This window comes from Lepisma saccharinum, chromosome 12 (genome assembly GCF_977018435.1).
Source record: "Lepisma saccharinum chromosome 12, izLepSacc3.1, whole genome shotgun sequence".
NCBI lineage: Eukaryota > Metazoa > Arthropoda > Insecta > Zygentoma > Lepismatidae > Lepisma > Lepisma saccharinum.
The window spans coordinates 59,483,972-59,510,801 of record NC_139240.1 but is presented as its reverse complement, the minus strand read 5'-3'; the positions used below and the strand labels follow the sequence as shown (position 1 = coordinate 59,510,801).

Sequence of the window (26,830 nt, the reverse complement as noted above, 5' to 3'; positions counted from 1 at the left end):
CGGATGCGCGTAAAGCAGGATAAGGTATAACCGATGAAACCTGTACAGTCACGAACAAACAAGCGTTGCATAGGAAATTGATTGTGTCTGATTTCGTATTGTGATACCTTTATAAGCAGGTGGTCTCGCCCACATTGGTCACATATTTTGTCGAGCAATTGTACAATCATAAGTTCAGTCACGATGACTTGGGAATTAGAAATTTCATTTTGTATGAGATCTGGCTGAACCCATACTCTCTGGCATGAAAGTTGGTATCCTTGTATGTTATGCAATCTTTCCTTAGTGTTAGTCTGGTTGCATACCTGCAAGATGAAATTCAACCACTTTTGTACCTCACTGTACAATGTCATGTCGCATTATTGTGAACATGTATGTAGCGTTTTGAATTACCTGTTCGCTGCCAGCACAGCTATCCCTTAGGGAACAATATAGATTCATGTTCAACGGGGTTATCTCAACCCTGGGGCATCTTCCAGAGCTTTCGGCCTCCTTAGGCAAACGAGACGGGTCTGTTGGGTGGGAAGGGGAAATGTCTCAATATTTAGAATGTAGCAACCGTTGTCTATTGCCCACGGGTTGCAACCCTCCTCCCCCTTCGAAGCGACTTCAGCAATCTGTCCATGACCCCGGTTCAAATTAAACCAAATACATTGGGGGGGCGCCAGTGTTGCCATCTCTTCGCATTTTCTTATAACGGTTCCATAGAGAGTACCATTATAAAAATAAAAATAAAATAATTCTATCAGTTGAAATCTACGATTTGAGTTCGTATTTGGAGGTTTATATTTGCCCAAAATTAAATTTACATCACTTTGGTTTTGATTTAATTGAAGTACATAATCTAAACTTCAAGCATTTAGATATATTTTTATGACTCAGCGATGTAATTTGGTTTATGATGGATCAGGAATGTACTTACCGTAGATTGCCAATTAATGCAAAAACGCACATAAGTTTGGTTTTACCAGATTTTACTTGATCATTCATAAGTATATGTGTACGAACATGCATTTCATACGGATTACCAACACATACAAACCATTTGGAATACGTTTCGGTGGAATTTCGACAAGAAAATTAAGATTTGTTACAATAAGCGTCTTGAAGAGTAATCCTAAAGTTATAAAGTTGTGAAACGTTGCCAACTCTCATAGAGGGAAAAATCTAAGATGTGCGAAAAAACCCTTTTTCCCACCAAAATTATAAAATCTTTATTTACCTTTGATAATTAAAAAAAGATACGAAAACACCTAATAGAGTATTGTAATATCTTTTTTATTGTACCAACTTTATTTTACAATCATTTTCATGTATTAACACTGTACAATTGTATAATTATCATTTAAAAAATATTAACAAGTTGATATTCTGTGCATATGCTTGTAACAGTGTGAGTTTTGATACACTGCATGATCTAAAAGATCGCGGACTCAGAGGATGGAGTCGTTAAGTTTTACAGAGACTTAAATTGGGTCTATTTTTCTCACAAAAACAAGATGTATCTGTAAAACGTGATAATCCTGTGGAAAGAAGCATCGTATTTGTGTTTCGATCTTAAAAATGGCCATGATGAGGTTTTAAAGTCCAAAGGACATACAACATAGTGACGTGTCGGAAAGACGAAAATGGTCGGCCATCTTATCTTCATAAGGAACAATCAGATAAGTATTCTCGAATTGCCAAAAATATGCAAGATATAAGTCAATAAAGTGGACAATAATCTTTTATTTTATATTTGACGAATGCACAGAACTTTCATATTGCATGTGCTGATTTTGTTCGTCGACAAAATCGAATAATTTATACTGGTTATCTCGATCAAAAGTTCGCAAACTGAATGATATTACATGTGGACACAAAGCGACATGGTATCTCGTTTAATTGGAAATGAACATGAAAAAATGTAAAAGAGTGAAAACTCTTAAAGTGAAAACCACCTATTGGGTCGGTAACTGGGTACATATTAAAAATTTCGACTTGAATTTCTTATCAGATATGATTTAAACAAATATTAATTTTCATTAATTCTTTTGAAAAAATGGCTACGATATGTTATCAGTTTGCCGAGGGACATCGTTTAGGTCATATTCTCCCTCATGGTTCTGTGGTTGGTACATCGTGCGGAGAAAACATTTAAAATCTTGATGCGGTACACAATTGTTTTTCTCGAATTATTGTCATTCTTTTTTGCATTGCCTTCTCGTATTTTTTTTTACTTACTTTGTATTATTTTATTTGATTTTTACTCTTTTTTTCGTAGTTTTTATCTGAGAATGACTTTTTCCTTTTATTCTGCTACAAATTGAATTCTTATTTTTCTTTCGTCTGTTTTTTGTTTCCGTTTTTCTCTTTATATACAGATATGTTTTTTGGTGAGTATGTCGGCTTCTTTATAGTAGTGGCACTTGTAATTGAGGATGGTCTGGTGCGCGGCACACCCTGGTTGCACCAAATGCTAACCTTTCTCTTTCTCTCTTCCCCTCCCCCTTTCTACAAAGAAAAAGCAACCCCTTCCTCTTCTCTGTTTTTCTTTTTTCCTTACTTCTTTTTTTTCCCTTCTCTCTTCCAAAAAAGAAAGAAAGCAAGAAACAAACTCTCTCTCTCTTTTCTCTCTATCTCTCTCCCTTCTTTTCCTCCCTTAAAAATGAAGAAGAGACAGAGAAAAAGAGAGAGAGAGAGAGAGAGAAATGAGAAAAGAAATGCTTCTCTTTCTCGTTTAGCCTCCTTCTATTTTCGTTCTTCTCTTTCTCCTCTCTCTTCTCTCTTTCTCTCTCTCTCCTATAGATAAAATAAAGGGAAAAGAAAATAATTTCGTTTCTCTTTCTAATTTCTCTTCAGAGAGAGAGAGAGAGAGAGAGAGAGAGAGATATTTCTTTCTTGTTATCTTTCTCTTTTTCTCTCTTTCCATCTCTCTCTCTCCCCTTCCCAGGGACGGCGACAGGGGTGGGCACGGGTGGGCAAGCGCCCACCCAAAAATTCCTTTGCCCACCCGATTGCCCACCCAATCAAATTCAATAAGTACATATACTTAGGGGTATATGAATGATTCAATATGTAAGTGTATTCAGGTGTTCATATTGTATAATTTACTTGTGAATATTATCTATGCTAGAAATGTTCACATATTATCAACCCATAAAAAGCCAATTTTGTCAGAATATGAAAGTAATTACTAGAGCTATTGAAACAAAAACTGTGATCAAATGAACACTTCCATGATTAAAAGCAGCTAGTAGGCTTAGGAGGCTCAAAATTATGCAGGGTATGATCAAGATTAAATCAGAATTTAGGGTGAACTTGAGAACTGTAGCTACGGGCCTCCACATACGTATATAAATCCCGGCCTGGGTATGGTTAAAATAATCTCCAAACAAAGAAATCAAAACATCATCTTAGCGTTACTTCCTCCAGCAACACAATAAATTATTTCTACTTTTTAATTATTATTAGAATAATTTATTTCAAGAAGACTTAGATGCGCAGGCCATGTGACACGAATGGCAGAGGCAAGAATAGTTTACAGGATTCGTGTTGGGAAACCTGATGGTAAGAAACCAGTAGGAAGGCCAAGACGAGGATGGAGGGATAACGTTGAGATGAACCTAAAGTACATCGATCGGTAAGGATACGAAAGATTGGACTGATCTTGCCCCGGATAGGGACAGATGGAAGGCTTGTGTTGCTGCATCCATAAACCTTCGGCTTAAGTATGCTAGAGAGTATAATATAGTTTTAATTAGCTCTGCATTGAAATCTCAGAAGTGTCACTTTTTATTTCATTACAATTTTCATATACCTGTCATCTTCAAATATCACCTTTATATTCGTTCTACTAATTAGAAGGAATCACAATAATCACTACAATACCGAAGTGAATAAATTTCAAGTATGGAAAAAGCTACAGAATTATTCAATTGCTAATGAGTGGCTTATCCTATTTAGAAATCCTCGTTCCACACATAAATTTTGTCACATGAATCAGCCAAAAATGTCAACAGAATCTGTAGATGCAGATGAAGTAAAGAAAAAAGGTTATGTCACGAAGTATCCAGAAGACGATTTTGTTATAGATCGACCACAAGGAAAAAAACCTTGGGACGAAAAGTCCCCTCGCAGCTTTCCCTTCTTCCCCCACCTCGGGCCATAAGGAAGCATGGTCCACTCTCCCCCTCCCCTACTCGCGGGGGTACGGTGCGCATGAGTCGTGGGTCTGCGCAGGTTGTTTTGCTCATGGTTCCACTATAGTTTGTTTTTAAGCCCACTTTTATGCTCAGATAGGCTAATCGGGACTAAACCTACAGTTTAACGTGTAGTCCGAACCCGTGTGCATTGTGCTTCCACCAAAAAAAGGGGGGAGTCGAACACAGGACCTATCTATTATAACGACAGCTTTATGTCATTGGGGGAAAAAAAATATATACAGAAAGAACGCACCAAACGTGTCATTTTATCACTACAGAAGATGCGTCCATTTTAAGAGGGTGATTGCCTGATACAAATATTTGAGACTTTCGGAAATCAACGTCATTGTTCACGGAATTAGCTGCTTTGATCCACTAATGAAACGCTGTCCAATTGAGACTACCACCTCAACTTTCTAAGTATGAACTAATGAAACTTCATTTTTGGAAGAGTAAGTTGTGGTTGATTTGTTTTATTTTAAGTAATTTTTTTTTGCTAATTTTGATAATGACGACGATAAGGTTCAATGGTGATTAGATGAATGTATGGAAGGGGTAAAAACAAACACATGCTGACACTCAAAATACAAACCCTCATAAATTATTACTTTGACAGTGGTTTCAGGCACCAGGGACTCGTTGTCCTGAAAGAATAAAGTTTCCAGGGTATGCTGCACAGGTTAGAGGTTGACATTCTAGTGTGTTTGAAATGGTCACACCATACAACCCAAGACATCTATGAAAAATAGATGAATTATTACTGGTACGGTGATCAACTTCGATGAATTCCTTGTGTCCTAAATCATATTGTTACCTCAGAAAATATGTTCATGTAACATACCATACCATACGTGTATTGCTTCTCCCGCATTAGTTCAGAAAACAAATAGCAACTTAGCTAATAATCTCTTCAATTCTGAACAGATTTCTCAATCTTACTTGTTTATTACATATGAGTGATATTTTGTCAAAATAGCCTTTCATTAGCCTAGGAATACTCCATGCACAATGAACAAAGAATTGGGTTTCCGTATGTGATTTAAATCATTTCTAATAAGACGTTCATTTTAATCCAAACATTCAGTGGCGGCGATTAGGAGGAGCGGGAAGTGGGGGGTGCAGTTCCCCCGCCACACTTTGCCACTTATTGCCCCCGCACTATGGCCACTTTATGCTAAGCCTTTTCTACCAAGAAAACGTATATTGTCCTTGTCCCTCAAATGTTGGCACCCAATCGCCCCTACTGCAAACATTCAGATAGATTTGTAAGTTGTAGAAACCTTGTAAGCTAAGAAAAGTGACCCCCAAGGAGTAAGAAAACTCTTTCAGTAAAGAAACCATACGATGAAAATACTATGCTCAGGAACATGCATTTAAATTACGAGAAACTTCACAATTGTCTACCATCGAACTTTTCATCATTATCGCCGAATACATAAAATCAAGTATGTGCCTTGTATTTGCAACACAAGCTTAAACCTAATTCAACTTTTTTTCATTGTATTAACATGCATGAAAGAATGTGATTAGAATGTATGGCTGCGCATGGGTAAACACTTCCTTGAAATAATTGTGTCCATCAGAGACAAAGCGAAAGGAAATGGAACAAGATGCGAAAATAGATAAGAAAAGAATAAAGAGGAAAACAAGGAAAGGAAAGGGAAAAGAAGTTAGAGGAAAACCGGGAGTGTAAGAGAGAGGGGGATACATACGTCTTACATACACATGTATACTATATATGGTCTTACATTTATACTGCCCACCCTAATCTATGAATATGGAGCTTCTGCCCACCCTGTCGAAAATTTCTGGCGCCGCCCCTGCCCCTTCCCCCTTTTTTCTTCTTTTAGAGAGAGAGAGAGAGAGAGAGAGAGAGAGAGAGATCTTTCTTTCCTTCTTTTTCGAAAAAATAAAGAAAGAGAGAAAGAGAATTCTACGAGCTCTAAAGCTGGCCCTCCTGACGTAAGAATTCCTAACTTACAATTCCGCTTAGATCTAATAATGTATCGAGACTGACACTTATAATATTTGAAACAATTAACTACACCATTTTGTTCAGACATACCAAAGGTATCTGATTATTTATAGACAAGTCATACGAGGGCTGGTGCATAAGTCATGGCAAGTATATGTTTTCTTAAAGTGAAATGGTGGTACCACGATATGATCATTTGTCCCGGAAGAAACGGGTACCGGTAGTTTGTGAACACGTCACTAGATGGCAGTGTGATGAACGATCATTGTAACAGAAGGCAGTGGTGATTCTTTGTCGAGTCAACCGCCATTCCAAGGCGTGAACAATGTTCGTGTATTAAAATAGCCGTTCTTCGGGAGAGAAATGCCAGAAAATGCCACAGGAAGCTGGCGGAGACTGTATTGAACAGTGTCTGTCGTATAATGCGCCTCGCCTCTTTTGTTCTTGTAAAGCGTGCAGGAACAGTACCATACACTTTTCCCTTCCATTTGCGTGCCGATAACAATACTATAACAAATCTCCCTGCTTCTTGGCATGTGTGAATTATGAATAGCCACAATATCCGAATATCCGGATAATATAGATTTGATGAAGGATTTGTAGAAAATCCATACAGTGAAATACAAACATGACGAATAAGATATTATGTGGACAGCCCGTAAAACGGATAAACGATAAATCTATCCGGATAATGCACATATTGGGATATCAGGACATTTAGGATAATCCGGATGTCATGGATATCCAGGTGATCCGGATAGAAAATTATCCTATATCCGGATAAAATTTTCTCCGAATTTAGTCTGAATACGCCGCACATTTAAGTAATTTTGATATGGATGCAATTTTCATACACGAGGGTGGTCCGAAAAGTAAGAGCAAAGCGAATAAAATACAAAATATGTCAATTTTCGAAATAGTCAACCCCTTTCACATCCCTGCACCAGCTTTCAGCATTAAAAAATATGGTTGTGGCTTCAATCAACCTTAGGAAGAAATACAAAACAGAATAATTCTGTTCATTGATTTTCTTTCTTGTTAGCGGCACGGTACTCAAACAAGAAAAACAACTGTGTAATAATGAGACAGCAAAATGGATTGTGTAGTCTAAATAAGCACTGTAAAGTAAACAATGCTTTCGGCGCGGCGCGGGAAACAATTAAATATACATTACATTATTGTTTACCATTACCTAGATTAAATCTTTCCATTGTTGCCTCCCAGGTTACCATCGTTACACAGCCCGAACGTTTACGCCTTGTGGAGTACACAAACCATGCTTTTATTATGTCAGTGGTACAAGAAATGCAATACCGTTAATTAGCAGACGGAGATCGGGGCATTTGTGTTGTAATGGTCATTTATGGACAATTGGAACGCGAGGTGCGACTGTGGCTGGGAAAGTTCAGTTGTGCAACATTGGAATGCAACAGGGACAGACACATACAAAACTCGACGTACATTAAAGGCAAGCTACAGTTTCCAGTAAATTTGAAAAATGTGGCGGTGAAATGTTTTGATATTTTATAGAAAGTGTAAAATACGGTTGTAAATGGGAAGGTTTGTATTTTGTCTTGATGCTGAAACTGTTGTGAAATAAGATGTAGAAGGATGTAGGACCACGTTTGTGTAAATCATTAATGTACGCACACACACACACAGAGAGAGAGAGAGAGAGAGAGAGAGAGAGAGAGAGAGAGAGAGAGAGAGAGAGAGAGAGAGAGAGAGAGAGAGAGAGAATCCATGGCCAGAATAATGTTTTAAAGCTGTTAAGTGCAAAATAAAGAAAGATATGATTCATTCTTTCTTCTCCTCTAAATCGATATCTCGAATTGGAAACACGTCTCGTTCTCATCTCGGTCTTATCTCGAATCTCGAAATATACAGGGTGGCAAAAAAAAATCCGGAGCTTTTTACTTTAACATTTCAACAACATGAAACTGCTCTATAAATATGAAAATCAACATCACTATCTTTTCAAACACTTTTATTAGACTAGTAAGAACAACAAAACAAAATAAAACTACAATAAGTTCCCTCCTTTTACCTCAACTCATTTGCGAAGTCGTCTGCGAATACTATTGACAATGGTCGCTCACTTTTCAACAGTAATTTCGTCCCGTGTAAAGCCAATTATAGTGCGTCCACTGATTTGTACACAGCATGAGAAATGTCACCTCCAATTTAACCACACGGAGTAACCCACGGCATTCAAGTCCGGCGAATTTGAAGGCCAAACGCCTTTGCCCCAAAAGCCATGCATCAGCACTTCACACACTGCAATTGTTGATCGAGCCCAGTCTTGCTGAAACGTGTATCCGTCTTCACCGAAGTGCTGCCCTGCGCACTGTTCCAAAACATCACGATAAACGATTTGCTGATAGCTAGCAGCGTTCATTTTGACATTCTTACTGATTTTCCCGTCGGACAAATGCTGCCCCAAACCATCACAGATTCCGGAAAATGACAACTTTTGCAGCAGCGGAATTCTTCTGTCCCTACTTCAGCGATTGATAGTGATTTTGACGGTTGTGCAAACGCTCCAGGGTGAAAATCTTCTCATCAGTAAAATTAACTTTTCGGAGAAGATTACCAGCGAAAAAAGTCTAAAATTAAACAAGGAATTCGAAAACACAGTTAAAGTTGTTTTTTTTTTAAAAAAAAGATAGCTCATATAAAATCAGAAAAATAAACCAAAAGAATTCTACGAATTTTTTCTCCACCCTGTATAGTGCACATACAGGGTGGTGCAATGAAAGGTAACTGAAATTCTGAAACATGTACTCATTTTTTTTGCACCACTCTGTATGACGTGTCACCAAACAAACGGTAAAAGTTGTAAAGGCGTTCGGACGTGATGCTGATCACATCATCCCAACTTTGGCCGAGATCAAGGATATGTGGAGCTCTATATCTTCACATCACCCCATATGTCGTGATGGCACGTACTCACACTCACAGGGGTACATTTACCTTTTACCACACAAACTTTCACAGGGTATAAGGGGCATTAAGATCAAGAACCTTTCTCAATACAGTTTTTATGTTGACGCCTCGTTTGGACGCTACGAACCCTCGAAAAGGCGACACTTCATCCTGAATATATGCAATCACGCAGCACAGACTCAAACTGGCCACTTATCTACGTTTCGTATGTCTGAAGAAGTGGCATGGTAAAGTAAATTTTGTTTATTTACCCAAATCTCCAAAGTGTAGGTTTCGTCTTGAGAAACCTCGGTACCAACCCATCTAGTAATTACTTTGTCAAATATTTTCGATATTTCTTATTTCATGTCTAATGAAAAACCAAATGCAAATTTCTTGAAGAGAAACTTGAAGGAAACAAGAAATAGACTCGTACACAGCAGAGCTTCACCAAGAAGTTTTTTTTTTTTTTTTTTTTTTTTTTTTTTCAAAACCAGCCTAAGACGTATCGTGTATGTTTGCAACCCTGCCGACATGCACGCGGCGCTGGGAGGAGTGCAATCACATTAGCCATTGTGTTTCGAAGGGCAGTCTGTACAGTAATTGTTCAATTTAGAGCCCCTTTCTCGCATCGACCAGGGAGGGTAAATTAACAGGTAAGTGTGCGGCGTAGCGTGTGCATTAATGAATGAACGGTCTCGCCTACTGAGCGCGTTTGATTGGAGAATTAAACGTTTAAATTTTTAAGACCTGTGATTTTTGCGGAACTCAATACGCTGTGAAGCTTACGCTAAAATGTGTTTTCTAAGGGTTCTGGCAGTGTTTTCTGCAATTGTGTATGTATATTTGATCTTTTTAGGGTGGTCTAAAAGTATGAAGACACCCGGATAAAAATGATAACCCCATTAACCCTCGTTTCCGACAACCAAAAATCCAATATGCTGACCAAGGCAGAATTTATTTTATTTTAAAAACATAAACTAAACTTTACATTTCAGCCTCCTAGTAGAGCCTATAGAAGAGAAATTGTGTGCACTTTGGTTTCTTCCCGTAAGCCAAGTGAATAGAGCGGTGCCCCACCGAAACACTGGCAGCACCTTCGCTTGCGACGAGCGTCTTCTGCTTGCAGTGCGGCCGCGCTTTATGTAGAGCGTTGTGGTTTGTTGTGCTAGAATAACATTGTGTACTTTTCTTAATGACAACGTTGTTACGTTATTGAGTTTAGTGTCGTTAGATTTGTGATTGATCCGTTGTGACTAGTTTGTGTTGTGTTCAACGCATTATTATTGTGTTTGAGACAGCAGTGAGCAAAAACTACAAGATGCCTACGTGTTTCGTATCCGGCTGTAGATCTGGATATGACCGCTGTTCTTCAGGTGGTAGACATTTTTTTAGGCCACCTAAAGACAGTAATGGTCTCTCAAAATGGGAGAGTGCCATCCCTAGAAAAGATAAAAAACTAAGTCATAATTGCTATGTGTGTGATATTCATTTTTCCACTGACCTTTTAGTGAAAGTGGATTCGTTCATAGTGGATGGCGAAACAGTAGAAATTCCACGACAAAGGTGGAAATTACCTCTCTCAAATACCTCTCTAAGACAGTTAAGAAGCGAAAATCTCCCATGAAAAGGCAATCCTTGTGGACAGATGATAATGATATTGTATTGACGGACTGTAAACTGTGTACAACTTTTCTGCACGGGGAACCAACTAATGTACCTGCCTCACTTACGCCAATCCAAGACTATGGTTCGGGCGACGGCTGTAAATACCTTACCTATGCATCGAAAAGTGTTTATGATGTGCTGTTACGAGTGGGGCCTCTTGAGGGCCTCCTCGAAGGCGCAGTGGTAGCGTCATTGCCTTGTAATCAAGAGGACCCGGGTTCGATACCCGGTGGAGGCACATAGTGGTTCGGATCCCACTTTAAACTGTAGGTCCAGTCCCAATTAGCCTTACTGTGCATAAAGTGGACTTAAAAAAACACCAAATCAACCAACCGCCATCTTGAATTCAACCTCAAAAGTTAAATGGGAACCACAGCTTGTGACACCTCAATTGACAACAAAGCGACTTTGCTGAGGCCTAAAAAGTGCTGTGGAACTGGGAAGCACCACAAGCGAAGGAAACCAGATGTCAGCCCGATAGAAGGGTTGGCAGCTGAAGTAGCAAACTGATCCGAGGGTGGAAAAGTGAGGTTACGGGCAGTGACGCAGGGACAGGGGGTCGTTCAGTACCCCCTTAAAGCCACCAATGCACATTAATGAGAGCAGTGGCGGTATATGAAAATACAATTATCACAATCTGCATAATGTTTTGCTTCTGGGACCAAGAGAATTCGCAAATTTATATAAATCTGGAGGGGGATTATATGAGATTTTTCTAAGTTATTTTATTAACCCCGGCACCACTAATGACGGGCCTGCCACAATCAGATAAAAAACTGGAAGTTTTGGAGAAATCATATTTTCAATTATTATCTGCATTACCATATTTTTTAAAAAAATATGTGGCGAAGTCGTTAGCTCAGCGCTACGTCTCCAGGGGTCCCATGTTCGAGTCCCATCCAAAGCATGAGTGTACTTTGTGAGTGTCCCTTCATCAATTTCATCATATCGTCACTCATATTCATCGTTGCAATTAGCTAAAAGAGGCAAGAAAAGCGAAGTAAAATAGACGACACCAATCCATATGTTTTCTCGCAACATACATGATGTAATGTCAAAAATCCAGAACATGATTATTAATTGCAATACGAGCCAAGGAATTTCCACGCGAAACAGGTTTAAGGAACACAGATGATTTGGAACTAGATTTTCTGCCAACAACAACAGGATGAACGATGAAATGAATAAATGGCAGAAGCGGAGTGATGAAACATGCAATGTAAAAGAGGATATCGTGAAAAAAACAAAACAAAAATGTGACAAAGACGTACAAGGGAAAGAAATGGCTGAAAAAATTTGACACGAAAGCGAAAATTTCCAAACCAAATTCTTCGTCTTGAAATAAGGATCCAGTGATCATATGAAAGCAGACCCAACACACTGTACCCGATGATCCCAACGATAAAAAACTAACATGGAGATGTGCAGGTGTGACGGACGGAAATAACATTCGCATGTGCTACCAGCAGGAACGTGAGAACCGTACATGTGTAACTTGATTTCGTACCATCCGCTAGGTGTCACGACAATCGCCGAAAAACAAGAAATGAACTTTCATCATGAAGCAGTTGTCAGGTGCAAAATGGAGCCATTGTACCGAGATATCAAGATCTTGACTACGAAATTAAAATAATAACTTACAGAAGTGACAAGAAAAAAATATGCAGGAGTATTGAGAGAAGCGAAGAATGAGCATATATTCTGTCTCGGGAATCTGTATATATCGTGTCGGCGATATAACGTAACGATATTTTGGCGATATATTTCTTGTCGGCATTATATCGCCACGATATTTTGGCAATATATATCGTGTCGGCGATATAACGTGACGATATTTAGCGATTGATATCGTGTCGGCGATATAACGTGACGATATTTAGCGATTGATATCGTGTCGGCGATATAACGTGACGATATTTAGCGATTGATATCGTGTCGGCGATATAACGTGACGATATTTAGCGATTGATATCGTGTCGGCGATATAACGTGACGATATTTAGCGATTGATATCGTGTCGGCGATATAACGTGACGATATTTTGGCGATATATATCGTGTCGGCGATATATCGTCACGATATTTTTTCGATATATATCAGTGAGACGATTCATCGCCGATATCACGATACGGAAAAAAAATATCGTATCCTATCGTCTGAGACCATATATCGCGAAAAAATTTCCGATATCGTCCATCCTTACTGACTTTCCCTCTCACGCGTTAATTGGCCGAGTCATACTTGCACAGATGACTTGTTTCTGTTCGCTAGCTCCAGTGATGCCCAGAATAGAGTGGAGATCCTATATATCCTTGTAGGCATGAAACAGACTACCCGAAGTAAGGAATCCCGTCTAGTTCGCTGCACTCACGGGTTTAGTGGGTGACACGGTGCAACACTGACTTGTCACGTGGTGCGTGCTAACTAATCAAATGGCAGACAGGCATTTCATTTAATCTTCTGAACTTGAACACCGCTCTTCCTCTACTTGGTTTCAACCCATATACAATCTCGGGGAATTTCTCGGGGATGTGACGTGATCAGCACCACGCTCCGGTCAAGTTATACCCCAGAGGTGGCCATTGGAGAAACATTCGTCTCTAACAGTTAAATTGCATCTTGTTTAAAAAGTCCGGGCATAATGGCTTAGATTAAGGTCAAGTATAAGAATAAATGCTTACAGAGTAAAGAATAATAAATGGGAAGTGTCTGTGTGTGTGTGTGCGTGTGTGCTCTATGTTATAAACTTTGAAAAACAACAATTTATACTCCTTTCTCGGAAGGTCTGTAGTAAGAGAACGCGAACGCGACCTGGGCGCACGTTGCGGGTGTGTGCCTCGTCAGCAGTTCTGTAGTAAACATGACAGCTCGCAAGCCTACTAGGGGAATTCTGCATTCAGGAGAGCGCTGCATAGTCTTTTCCCGCACACAAGCTTTCGCCTTTGCGTGTCGCTACTCCAGACATTCCGGAAAAGGAGTATAGCTGTAACCTTATGTCTCAATTATCTTGGGGAAATTCCTTGATATGTGTTAATCATCAACTAAATTCACCTGTCAAATATTCTAGTTCATATAATATGAGGCACATCTCTATTGGGTTATTCCAAATGAGAAGTATCTTCATGAAAGATTTGCGTGATTGAATTGTTACGCTTGACTTGACAAAATTAAAATTCTCATTCTGACTTTTAAATGTTTTCGTTTTGCAGATTCTCCAACTAAGGCACACTTGCGCATACAGACATTGAGACGGAATGTCTAGCTGAAGTAAGACAAGTTCCGGTAAGTTATATGATTGGATTGCTTTTATTCTGTTCAATCTTGAGCCGATAAGAATTCCTTGTAAAGATCTTTATGTAATCTCCATTTTAAGTCTTATCCTTAACTTCCTGTTAAATCTTGAGTCAATAAGAATTCCATGTAAAGATCTTCATGTACTCTTCATTTTAAGTCTTAATCTTAACTTCATTTTAAATCTTGAGTCAATAAGAATTACATCTTAAGATCTTCATGTACTCTTCATTTTAAGTCTTAATCTCAACTTCATTTTAAATCTTGAGTCAATAAGAATTCCATCTTAAGATCTTCATGTACTCTCCATTTTAAGTCTTAGCCATGTTGAATCTTAAGTCAATAAGATTTCCTTGTAACGATATTCATGTACTCTTCATTTGTAAGTCTTAGCCTATATACATGTTAAATCATCACTCAATAAGAAATCCTTGTAAAGATCTTACTGTAATCTTCATTTTAAGTCTTAGCCTTAAATTCATGTTAATTCTTGAGTCATTAAGAATTCTTGGAACGAGTCTCATGTGCTCTCCATTTTAAGTCTTAGCCTTAAATTCATGTTGAATCTTGAGTCAATAAGAAATCCTTGTAATGATCCTCATGTGTTCTCCATTTTAAGTCTTAGCCTTAAATTCATGTTGAATCTTGAGTCAATAAGAATTCTTTGTAACGATCCTCATGTGTTCTCCATGTTAAGTCTTAGCCTTAAATTCATGTTGAATCTTGAGTCAATAAGAATTCTTTGTAACGATCCTCATGTGCTCTCCATTTTAAGTCTAAGCCTTAAATTCATGTTGAATCTTGATTCAATAAGAATTCTTTGTAACGATCCTCATGTGCTGTCCATTTTTAGTCTCATCTTAAATTCTTATTGAATCTTGAGTGAATAAGAAACCCTTGTAACGATCTTCATGTAGTCTCCATTTTAAGTCTTAGCCTTAAATTCATGTTAAGTCTTGAGTCAATAAGAATTCTTTGTAAAGATCTTCATGTACTCTCCATTTAAGTCTTACTTAGCCTTAAATTCATGTTAAATCTTGAGTCATTAAGAATTCTTTGTAAAGATCTTCATGTAATCTTCACTTTAAGTGTCAGCCTTAAATTCATATTGAATCTTGAGTCAATAAGAATTCCTTGTAACGATCTTCATATACTCTCCATTTTAAGTCTTAGCCTTAAATTCATGTTGAATCTTGAGTCAATAAGAATTCTTTGTAACGATCCTCATGTGCTCTCCATTTTAAGTCTTAGCCTTAAATTCATGTTGAATCTTGAGTCAATAAGAATTCTTTGTAACGATCCCCATGTGCTCTCCATTTTAAGTCTAAGCTTTAAATTCATGTTGAATCTTGAGTCAATAAGAATTCTTTGTAACGATCTTCATGTAGTCTCCATTTTAAGTCTTAGCCTTAAATTCATGTTGAATCTTGAGTCAATAAGAATTCCTTGTAACGATCCTCATGTGCTCTCTATTTTAAGTCTTTGCCTTAACTTATTTGAACCAACGCCATATAATGAAGAGGTTTTCTCTGGATATCAACCAGGTGAGTTCTGGATAAGGTTTCCGAGCTTTTGAGATCAAACGTCACTCCTTGAAGATGATAGTGGCGTTAGCTCTCGAAAGCTCGGAAGCCGCCAGGAGAGCTTCAAGGATTATTTCATCGTCATACAGTTTGTATCAATGTTTGTATCAAGGATTCTCTTCATATGGTTTGCCAAAACAAGCTTTTGCAATGAGTATAAAGTTGTTTTTTGTGGAACGTACTATTCTGAGCTTTACACGAGCACTTAAAGCAATGAGAAGGAGTCTAATTTGTCCTGAGAGGCGCCATCTCATATTAAGCAATAACGGATGATAAAATCTTTACCTTCTCTAGGAACCGATTTGAAAATGGAAACGTGGCGTTTTTATCTCCCAAATCGGAAAGTATGGGTCTAGGAGCCTCCTGGGTACCTAACCGTGATATATTACGGCGCCTGAGTGTGCATAAGTAGGAGAGAACTTTGAAGAGACAGAAGGAGTTGGTACTCCAACGGAACGAGCAACGGTGCATCGTAGATTGCAGGTGGCAGATAAGCACCGAAGTGAAGTGAGGCGGAGCACTATCCTGCTGAAGTAATTAATTCCCGGAAATCACATTGAATCCGTGAATGAACTGGGTGGTTGAGCCCACTTTATTCTGGCTGGAAATCTTCGCAAGGAGCGGGGTAATAAGATTGCGAGTGCCTCAAGAGGTTCCCCGTATCTCGAGGATACAGGCGGCGATGATGATTAATAGCGCCTTCTAATAGGTTCATTAAGCCCTGGATTTTCTCTCGTGCGTGCGTAAGAAAGGCTGATGGATGTCTTAGCTGTCTTCAGCCGAAGCGATTCGGGGTAAGCTTCAGTCAGGTACTGTGCGCCTAAATAGAGATGAAATGTGTTTTTTTTTTGGGGGGGGGGCGCTAAGCGCTTGACTTTTGGTTGCGGCGATTAGTAATAGTTTGCGTGGCATACAGTTGAAGTTTCTGCAAGATTTTCTAGTAACAAAGACACACAAATGTTTCAGTCAAGTTCGTAAGTAAACGATATTCCAGATGAAACACATGTAACAGAATAAAAGCAATCCAATCATATAACTTACCGGAACTTGTCTTACTTAAGGGTGTGTATCATTCTGGAAACCCTGAGAATTCTGGGAAAGTCAGGGAATTTACTTTTTATGGGAAAGTAATGGAATTTTCTTTTTATGGGAAAGTCATGGAAAAGTCAGGAAATTTAATTTTTATGGTAAGTCATGGAAAAGTCAGGGAATTTACTTTTTATGGGAAAGTTGTGGAAATGTCAGGGAATTTAATTTTTATTTGAAAGTCATGGAAAAGTCAGGGAATTTAATTTTTATTTGAAAGCCATGGAAAAGTCAGGGAATTTACTTTTATGGGAAAGTAATGGAATAGTCAGGGAATTTAATTTTTATGGGAAGTCATGGAAAAATCAGGGAATTTACTTTTTATGGGAAAGTCATGGAAAAGTCAGGAAATTTAATTTTTATGAGAAGGTCATTGAAACGTCAGGGGATTTACTTTTTATGGGAAGTCATGGTAAAGTCAGAGAATTTACTTGTGATGGGAAATTCATGGAAAAGTCTGGGAATTTAGTTTTTATTAGACAGTCATGGAAAAGGTAAGCTATTTTACTTTTTATGGGAAAGTAATGGAAAAGTCAGGGAATTTAATTTTTATCGGAAGTCATGGAAAAGTCAGGAAATTTACTTTTTACGGGAAAGTAATGGAAAAGTCTGGGAATTTAATTTTTATGGGAAGTCGTGGAAAAGTCAGGTCAGGAAACTTACTTTTTATGGGAAATTCATGGAAAAGTTAGGGAATTTAATTTTTATTGGAAAGTCATGGAAAAGTCAGGTCAGGGAATTTACTTTTTATGGGAAAGTCATGGAAAGGTCAGGGAATTTACTTTTTATGGGGAAGCCATGGAAATGCCAGGAAAATTTACTGTGTTTCTGGAAAAATCAATATTTGGGTGGAAGTGCACTAAAAATAGGTTCTTGAACAAAGAAGAAAAAGGACAAGAATGCAATTTAAATTTGTTCTGGACAAACTATACTTAAGTTTGATATACTGATTATTACCGGCAGTTGAAGTAGAAATCACACATTAAAAACTAGGAAAATGGGTCATGTTTTGGAGTATTCTCATGTAGAAATCTACTACAGTAAGTGACTACTGGAATTTCCCACTTTACGTCGCAATTTTTGCATTGTGTTTTGTACATATTATGATTAATTACTAAAATTTTACTACAATTTTATATCTTTATGCTGTGAGGGTTTCGTCGTCGCCTTGTAATCAAGAGGTTGTCACGTAGTGGTTCAGATCCCACTTTAAACTGTAGGTCCAGTACCGATTAGGCTTTTTTTTTTTTTTTTTGCATAAAGTGTACTTACAAAGAAACTCAACCAATAGGAAGATCCGAAGGAGCTGTAAGGAGTATGAGAGTATGTGAGCAAGCAGGTACAGTCAACTGAAAAGAAGTGGTACAAGGTACATCTAGATCCTGAAATAATCGCTTTCCCGCAAGGCGTTATGCGTATTGTCTAACTCCATGTAAGTGGATTTTAATTGCAAATTTTCAATGGCAACTTCTAACACCGCCTTAGAGGAACCATTATTATTGCAGATGACTGTACAAGACTGTGCAGGCGACACTTTAGCTGTTTTAAGCCACTAAGACGCTTTCCTAGGCAACACTTAATGAATTCTAACTATAGTGTAAAATGTAACTAATGTTATTTACAGGTATTTGAAAGTATAAGTACAGTATAGAAATTATAAAGTAAAATCTTTTACAAATTCACTATAATATTAATTTAACTCAAAACATGATTATAAACAACATTTTTAGTTTCACCTCCGGGAGCAAGAATACATAAATTGAACGGCATTGGGAGTGTCCCTATTCATCTTAGCGACCCCGAAAGCTATGGATTCCACACTAATATCGGTCGTTTTTGATTAAGTCATATGTGTACCAAGTTTGGTTGAAATTGCTCCAGGCGTTCGGGAGTTATGCTGGAACAAACATACATACATCCATTTTTATATATACAGGGTGTCTCATAAGTAATAGCGCAAGCTGACACAGTCGAAAGTACACGATAATAGAAGCAAAAAAGTCTCAGTAAACATGCATCTGCAAACGAGCAGTTTTCGAGATAATCGTGAATGTGTGGTTACAAGCCGTCATTGATTGCATTTTGTAAACACCGTGTAATTTACTCCTTGCGCGTTCCGAGGTTTATTCTTTGTTTACAAAAGGGAAATTTCCGAGAGATGGCGTTGTAATCAAACAGGAAGGATACAATCAGTACAGATAATTGTACTTGCTTGTGACCAATTCAAAAATGAACCGGGGGTGTTCGAAAGCATTTTACCAACTAGGACGACGTTTACAAACAATGATGCGGCTTGTAACGACACATTCGCAATTATCTCGAAAACGGCTCGTTTGCAGACCCATGTTTACTGAGACTTTTCTGCTTCTATTATATTGTACTTTCACCTGTGTCAGTTTGCGCTATTTCTTTTGAGACACCCTGTACATAGATAGATTGGCGCTTCTGTAATGCTTCTGTAAGACATTATAGATATGGATGGGACTCCATGGTAGAGTATGGCTTACTGCGACATGCGAATGTATCCCTGCTTGTCAGTTTCCTCCGTGTGTTTATGCACTTTTGTGTTAATCACGATGATTGGATGGATTACACTTACGAATTGTTCGAAGGTGCGACCTGTCGTTAGGAAGACGCAACGGATTGTAATTGTAATATTTGAACTTTCTCCTATCATTAGGACTGTTTTCGCTAACCTTATTCCCTTTCAACATTTATACGATGCTGTGGTTGCAGATCGGTATGTACAGTCACCAACAAGAAAGGGGGCACCCAGATCCTGAAATACACGCTTCCCTGCAATGCATTGCGTGTTTTGTCCATCTCTACGACGATAACCCAACTTCAATAGCAACTTTTCAATTTCGGCTATCCCCGCGAAATTAGGCAACACACATACCATACCGTCTTGCAGGGAAGCAAGTATTTCAGGAGTTAGGTGTCTCATTTTTATTGCCGCTGACTGTACCTAACATTCAAGTACGAGAAGCATTAGATTAAGAAACGCTAATTGAATTCTGCAACGCGAACGGTTGAAGATCTGAGCACAACAACCTCACCACCATAATACGTCTATAAATACCATAGGCGAACGAAATCCAAGAAGACGCATTCACAAAATACCTAGACTTAATTAAGAGATAAATTCAATATGCCAGTTTATTAATGCAATCTCATGAAAAGAAGAATCTTCATGTTCGGACTGGAATAAATTAGGCCTATTGCTCCTGTTACCTGGTCCTAAGGCAATACGTGTCAATAGAAATATACCGGGTGTCCCAGAAGTCTTTCCCTGATTACAAACTTTATTCAAATCCGCTATATGCAATGTAGAGATGTGAAAGTGGTGCCAAAATGTTGGAAAACTAACCAAGTTTTTCTGTTCCAGGTTTCAGTAACGTGGCTGCAGTGAAGCAGTGTCAGTGCCCAGGAAACCGGAAATGTTCACAAATCAGGAAAAATCTCGGTGTGTCACGAGACCCGGTCACCAATAACAGTGCGGAGGAACTTTCAAACAACGCATGGAAAGATGCCGCCCGATGTCGAGAGCATTAAGTCGTGGTATGACAAGTTCAAGACCACAGAATCTGTTGCTGACTTACCGAGAAGTGGCCGAACCATCAACCTCAGCGATTTCAAACAACGTAAAACATCAGCCAAAAAGTTATATTTATGATATCTTACACAAACATTTATTTTTTCGTGCATACAAGGTGCAAATTGTACTGGCTTTGTTGCCTAATGATACCAGGGACACACTGAGCTTTCTCCTGATTTGTGAACATTTCCGGTTTTCTGGGCACTGACACTGCTACACTACAGCCACGTTACTGAAACCTGGAACCAAAAAACTTGGTTAGTTTTCCAACATTTTGACACCACTTTCACATCTCTACCTTACAGGGAAAGACTTCTGGGACACCCGGTGTAAGTACAGTGTTTGAAGATTCCTATACCCAAGTAACACGACAACCGTGCGAAAGGAATAGAAGAGACGAAGATAAGAATTGCAAATAATACGTGCTAGAAAGCAGGCAACAAAGTTGTAGAAACTTCAAAATAACTTTACCTACCATGATAAGTCTTGATCTTCATCTTGGTACTTTTGAATCTCCTTATATGGCAACATTGCCTTCCGTTCTGTGGTTCCCTTCGTTACTTCTTATTGACGTTTTGTGTACCTACAGTTCTCTATTTTCCCTTTTCTCATATATTCTACGTCATCTCTCTGCGTTCTTCCAGTAAAGAATGGGAATTGTATATTTCCAATATGCTGACGATATCATGCTACTTCGCACACGTTTCGTTACCATGAAAACGGACTCCATTAATATTGTTGCTGGCCATTTTTTCAAGAAACTAAGCTGCACTAGGATCCAGTCAATTAGAACAAAAAGTCCTTCACAGTGACGAAGCTAATGTTTATGTTCATGGGGAAGTTAATAAATAGAATGTGCGATCAAATATAGCAATGGATACTGTTGAATACAATGAAGTAAGCCATAATCCTCCTTTTGGGTCATACCTTCCGTTAGGATATCCATGAACACGCTACTGATTGTACGTTACATCGGAAACAATCAAGAATCAAAATATGTTTTTACGTGGCCTCAAAATCACGGTGAAGGATGGGTATTTGTTGGAAGAGGCTCTGGGAGTTGGCTGTTCGACTCATCCATTACAAAAACAGGAGAGAGAGAGTGAGTTTTCACTCGATACAGAAAGATAGAGAAAGGAAGGAGAAGACAGAAAGGTAACAATGAGAGAAAATAAAGAGAAAGAGAGGACAGAGAAGAATCACAGAGAATGGAAGGATTGAATGAAGTGGAAAGAAAGGAAGAGAGAAAATGAAACAAAATTGAGTAGAAAGAGAAGGGAAGCAGAAAGAAGAACAAGAGAAGAAAGAGAAAGTAAGCAGAAAAAGATGAGGGAAGAAAGAGTAAGAAAAAGAGGAAAGAGAAAGGAAGTAGTGAAAAAGGAATAAAGTGAAAGAAAGCAAGAAAATAAAAAGGAAGAAAGAGAATAACGAGAAAGGAAACAGAGAAAAGAATAAAGAGAAACGAGGAAATCGAGTAGAGAGAAAGAGAGGAAAGAGAAAGGAAACAGAAAAGGAATAAAGGCAAATCAAGAAAGCGAGTAGAAAGAGAGGAAAGAGAAAGAAAACATAAAGAATAAAGAAAAAGGAAGAAAGTACAAAGAGAATGAAAGATCAGAAAGAGAAAGAAAGCAGAAAGAGTAAGAAAAAGAGGAAAGAGAAAGGAAGCAGTGAAAAAGAAATAAAGTGAAATAAGGAAAGAGAACAAAGAGAAAGGAAGCCGAGAAAAGGGAATAAAGTGAAAGAAAGAATGAGTAGAAAGAGAAAGAAATGAAGAAAATAAAAAGGAAGAAAGAGAATAACGAGAAAGGAAACAGAGAAAAGAATAAAGAAAAACGAAGAAAGCGAGTAGAGAGAAAGAAAGGGAAGAGAAACGAAACAAAAATAATGAAGAAATAAAAAGAAAGTACAAAGAGAATGAAAGAGAAAGAAAGCAGAAAGAGAATAAAGAAAATGGAAGAAAGAGGGTAGAGAGAGAAAGGAAACAGAAACAATAATAAAGAAATAGAAAGAGATTAGTAAGATAAAGCAAAATAGAACGGAAGGAGAGAACGCGAGAGAAAGGAGAAGAGAAGAAAAGAGAATGAGAAAAGAAAGAAAAGGGAAAACGAAGAAGAGAGAAAGAAAAGACAAAGAGAGAGAGAGAGAGAGAGAGAGAGAGAGAGAGAGAGAGAGCGATTGCACTCGATACAGAATCTCGTCACCCCTCTAGTGCCGAGGTGAGATACCCTCCAGCGGTATTGATCAAACGTGTCCAGACGTCCCCTCCACCCTTCCTCTCCCCTCACCATGTTATTCTGAAGCTGCTCAAATTGACCGCGATTCCCCTTATCTCTGCAATTGATGCCCTGGCTGTGAGGAGGCCAATCTCTCTCGCAGTACCTTGTTTGCATTTGCACTCCCCTCCCCCCCTGGCTGCCGCGATTCTCCACTGCACAACGGTAAAGCTTAAGAAACAGTGCGCAAGGAAGGTTATGTTATTCTACGTCGCTTTTCTGCTACTTCTGTGACAACCAGGGTGAACTTGATTAGAGCATAGAACCGTATCCCCACAGAGAATAATACTGGCTGCGAGTCTAGACGCCAGACACTCGCTAGCCTCCAATAATGAAATTTGGTTTGGTTCATGGTTCTGTTGGGTTCCGTAACAGGACCGAAATCTTTTTTCTCGCACAATTTAAATTCGGTCCTATTGTCTCATTAAAAAAAGGTTTCTGGACCGAATTGAAATACAGCGTTAAGAATGGTAAAAAGTAAGGTTAATTTATTTTTAAGTGAAAAGAGATACAAAAGCAATTCTGGTGGGAAAGAAGAAAGTAAGGTTGTAAATTTATAGCCTGTGGTTGTAGTTGACGTAAAATTCGCTAGAGGCGCTACTTGTTGTTGATAAGCTAAAATGGCAACAACGAAGGTAGAGCAAGCATATTGCGTAATGGAATTTGCACGAACAGGGGCAGTTGTTACAGTTCAGAGACACTCTCGTGCGAAATTCAAGAAACGACCACCACATAGACACTGCACTACACGCTGGGCGCAGAAGTTTGAATCAGCTGGATGCCTGTGCAGTAGAAAAATTCCCCGTCGACCAGGAACGTCGAGGGAGCCAGTGGATAGGATTCGTGCTGCAGACAAACCAAGCAAGTAAATAACTTAATGTGCCACAACCCACCGCACGGCGTATTCTAAGAAAGCGTCTATGCTTTAAACCATACAAATTGCAACTCGTGCAGTGGAGCTCGTCTGGCAAGAAATGGATTATCGTTTTGACATCTGCCGTGTTACCCAGGGTGCTCATAGCCAACATTTGTAATTGCCCAGGTAAGTACCTCCCTCGCAGCTCGCTTTCTTCCCTTCTTTTCCTCTCTCTCTCTCTCTCTCTTTCTCTCCTTGTATCCTTCTTTCTTTTTCAGAAAGAAGGAAAAGGAAGGAAGGCAGAAAGGGAGGTAGCCCCGCTCACTCTCTCTCTTTCTTTCCCTTGAGAGCGAGAGAGAGGGAGAGAGAGAGAGAGAGAGAGAGAGACTTTCTCTTCTTACTGTCTCTCTCTTTTTCTCCTCTTCCTCTTTTCCCCCTCTCTCTTTCTTCTTCTCTCTCTCCTTCTTGCCCGTTAGGGAGAGAGCAAGAAAGGAGAATTTACAACCTTCTTTCTTCTTTCCTACCATAATTGCTTTAATTACCTCTTTTCCACTTAAAAATAAATTAACTTTACTTTTGTACCATTCTTTTTGAATAACCCTGTACTTTACAGATAAAAAGGTTCTTTACGGTCCAGAACCCATTTACGCTTGCTGATTTTCTCTCCTGGACCGGAATTGAATTTATTTAAAATCCCTGGACCTTTTAACAACTCTGATTTGCTTTAGTTTATTTCACGTCTCACACTTTTGGCTAATCGCGAAGATGAGGATGAAAGGACGTTCGATACCCGGTGTGATTCGGATCCCACTTTAAACTGTAGGTCCAGTCCCGAGTACCTTATATGTGCATAAACTGGACTTAGAAACTCCCACTCAAATGGGTGAAGAGACAATCACAAACATATTTGTACGACGAGCTCCACAGATAATTATACTGGCTGCGAGTCCAGACGCCCAAGTCTCGGTAGTCAGCAAAATACAGTAAAGGATGTACTACTGGAAGAGTTGTTGGCAAATTTACAAGTGCAGTGTTTGGTAAATTCTCTGAACCATGTTCCGCAAGATAACACCCTTTTCTTTTCCCCCAACATTTTTCTTGCTCGTAACTCTACAGTGACTGAAAACTCTTATGAGCGGAACAATACAGGGTGTCTCCGAAAAACACCGACAAAATTTCACAGCTTGTTGAGTACATGAAGGCTATTTATTTTTCTTGTAACATGTGGCTCGTGAAGTCTCGTTTCTACGCTGAGAGACGTCATTATAAGCGTCAACTTATACCCTATGTGTATACAACCACACAGCACAGATTCATGGTTGGCAGTCACAATTTTTCGTGTCAAGAAGGAGAGTTACTTTGGAGAGAGTATCATGCCAGCAAGTATACTGTCCGGCCATTGTCTTACCGTTTCCCCCTCAAATTATTCATGTATCACCGTCCGTACGCACATTGCTTATACTGTGGATGTTTTGTCATTAAATGTAATTCATAAATTTTGTCCTGAGGTATTTGCACTGTACAGGATGGCTCTTCTCTTCGCTTATTAACAAACTAAATATTATTGAAGATTAGTCACACATAGGAGATGTTTTCTTCCTTCTCCTCTCCTCTTTTTCTCTTGGTTTTCCTCTCCCTTTCTTTCTTTCTCTCTCTCTCCCTCTAGAAAGAGAGAGAGAGAGAGTACTATATGGAAATTTTCAGCGAAGAATGCAGGCTCAACCAGGACTCGAACCCGGGTCTCTGGTTCCACGATTCCACGCAGGTAAAACAGCAATAGCGAAAAATCAGGCGAGGCCAACCCGGCTCGGTAGCTCAGTGGTTAGAGCAGAGTTCGAGTCCTGGTCGAACCTACATTTTTCGCTGAAAATTTCTACGTAAACTAAATATTGTTGTGCATTCTTGGACATAACTTTGCTGTTGTTGTTGTTGTGTGTGTGTGTGTGTGTGTGAGAGTGAGAGAAAGAGAGAGAGAGAGAGAGAGAGAGAGAGAGAGAGGAAAGAAAAAGCCATGCGTACATACGAGATCGATATTTCACAAACACGGTGGGTTGATCAGACTATGAGTCAGTTGTCTGTAGTAGTTTCAAATACACTACTATACTGGTCGAATTTCAAGTTGGCGCTGGGAAACAGCGAATCAGCGATCAGTTGAATTTTCCTCGAATGACATCGGCCATTTTCGAGTCACAAGCCACCGAACGCTCTTAGCGGAAGGAAACAAATGAGCTACGGATACACCACATGTTGCGAAACGCACTCTAAAGCAAGGACTACGATATCGTCAGCACCAGAAACCAACGGGGGTTAATGGCACAACTGCGCACGTGGTCCTGCGCAATGAAGTTTCTGGAACGACCAACCACAGATCGGAATGCAACTGGCAAAGTCAGAAGTATAGTCCACGCGTTTACCTCGTTAACGTCCAAGAACTAAAGAAAGCGGCCGTCACAAATGTGGGTGGGGTTAAACAGCGAGCTAGTTGTTTTCGTCCAATCACACTCAACCTTCAGCCAATGGGCGCAGCTTTCATTCTGCTCGTCTACTCCACGTGGAGTCTCAGTCACATGACTGCGGATGCGCTGTTGCCGTACTTTGCATCTTCAATGTGAAGACCGTGGGAAGGTGCTTGTGCGCGGAGGGACGAGGTGGCAACACTGTACGTTAAATGTGATTGTTGCAGCTGGTGGGCGCGCTCCGTGGACTTCAAAGCCAGCCGGTCGTTAACGTAGCTAGCGCGTCGACTAGCAACGTTGCTTCTGGAGAGCGATGTTACTCCTACAGCTTTAACTTCGCAACTGAGTTCGTTGACACCCATCGAGCCACACACCCGAAAACGATTGGGGGACAGAAAGAGCCAGAAATAGCCACGAAGGCCAGCCGCCAACTGGAAATGCGATCAGTATACTTGGCTTGACTGTCGAACAAGAAGACTTCTATCCTTTGTACCAACCTCCGAGGCGCAGTGATTAACACTGCGCTACGACTCCAGGGGGTATCGTGTTCGAATCCCGTCCTGGTCATGTGTGTTCTTTGTGAGTGTCCCTTCACAAATTTCATCACTCATCTTCGCGTTTAGCCTAAAGTGGCAGAAAAGTGACGTGAACTAACCAATCAATCAGTATCAGATAATTGTACAACACTGGAAAATGTTTCTCGAATGATCGCCCACAGTATGTGCAACCCGGTCCAGTCATACAAGGCCTGTAAGTGGGTAGCGAACATTTCAGGATCATAAAAAAGAAACTTCCTGAAACGCATGAAACCATGCCATACGTCCCTGTAATTTGGGTTGCATGACAGTTTAGGATAGGAACCGATCGTGCTGCCTCTCGCGGACAGATCCAACTTGGCGGTTCCTTCATCGTGTCCAGCCTTCAAAACAGACTCA

At 39.4% G+C, this 26,830-nt stretch overlaps 1 protein-coding gene across 3 annotated transcripts in view; it reads left to right on the top strand.

Moving 5' to 3' along the window:
• Positions 1–26,830, top strand: part of LOC145996136 (uncharacterized) — a 614,980-nt gene that overhangs the window by 383,285 nt on the left and 204,865 nt on the right. For all 3 annotated transcript variants that reach the window (XM_083132453.1, XM_083132452.1, XM_083132454.1), the window contains one exon: positions 13,962–14,034. The gene's annotated coding sequence lies outside the window, so the exon portion shown is untranslated. The remainder of the gene's footprint in view (positions 1–13,961; positions 14,035–26,830) is intronic.